Raw genomic sequence first — 1136 nt, forward strand, 5'->3', positions numbered from 1 at the left:
CACGTCACGTCACGTCACGTCACGTCACGGCACGGCACGACACGACACTACACGACACGACACGCCACGCCACGTCACGTCACGTCACGTCACGTCACGCACGTCACGTTTCACTAGCTGCCTGCCACTGCCACGCGAGTACGCTTCTTTTTGTCTCTTCTGTAACGTTCTCCTTCTTCACGGACTTTCTCGTATTTCTTCCTTTCGGATTCATTCGTTTGTTCGTTCGTTCGTTCCCGCCGCCACTTTAGCGACCGATTCTTCCGATTCAAGTTGGAGTAATTGTTAAGATTCCGAAAATTAACACGTCGAGCACAAGCTAAAGAAACTGTCCGTATACGAATATATCGCGGTGACGAAAATCCTTCGGATAGTAAACAAAAGTGATCGATACGAAAAGCGGCAACTTTAGTTTACTATTGGTGTCATGACTCCCAAGATACGTTTAAAAAGATGCACGGTGCATCGGTAAGCGCTACATCGGTAGCGCGCACATGCCTAGATTGAAGTTCGCGCGTGAACCAGAGGTCACGAGGGTTCACCGGATCGTCCTGATCCGCAAAAGGGGTACGGAAGAAATCCGATCGTACGCATCCAGTGAACATCGGCCTCGAGTGCAATGTGTTCTTTGAACATGTCCCGGTGTTTTTAGTGTGTGACTATGGTAAATGGTTTTTTCAGTGATCGCCGTAGACAACAATAGCGGATAGTAGCATGGATCGACGCGTTCTGACGCTCCCATCGTCGGCATCCCATCGTCGACAGACACTTTTACTACGATAATCTCGCTTTCATAAATTTCGATCGTCAATTTTTTTACCGGAGGTCAACCGAAGGCAGTCGATCGTTTGAACGAAACGTCGCGCCGCTCTCGTAAGGAGAAGCGAGAAAAAGAAACGAAACTGGATCGCATAGATCGCGATCGATACTGCTAACCTGGTTCAGGTGATGTATCGAGGTATGGGCATGGTGTCGAGCTACGCGTTGCCCGCGGAAGGAAGTTTCTGGTGAGAGGAGTGGTTCTTAGGGAATTGGAAAATCAGAGGGGTAGCATCGCCGAATAAACGACGGAAGAAGAAGTAGCTCATTTCACGGAAGCGAATAGCGGAAAGGGAGGAGGAGGAGGAGGAGCTGGA

This window comes from Habropoda laboriosa, unplaced genomic scaffold (assembly GCF_001263275.1).
Source record: "Habropoda laboriosa isolate 0110345459 unplaced genomic scaffold, ASM126327v1 scaffold33, whole genome shotgun sequence".
NCBI lineage: Eukaryota > Metazoa > Arthropoda > Insecta > Hymenoptera > Apidae > Habropoda > Habropoda laboriosa.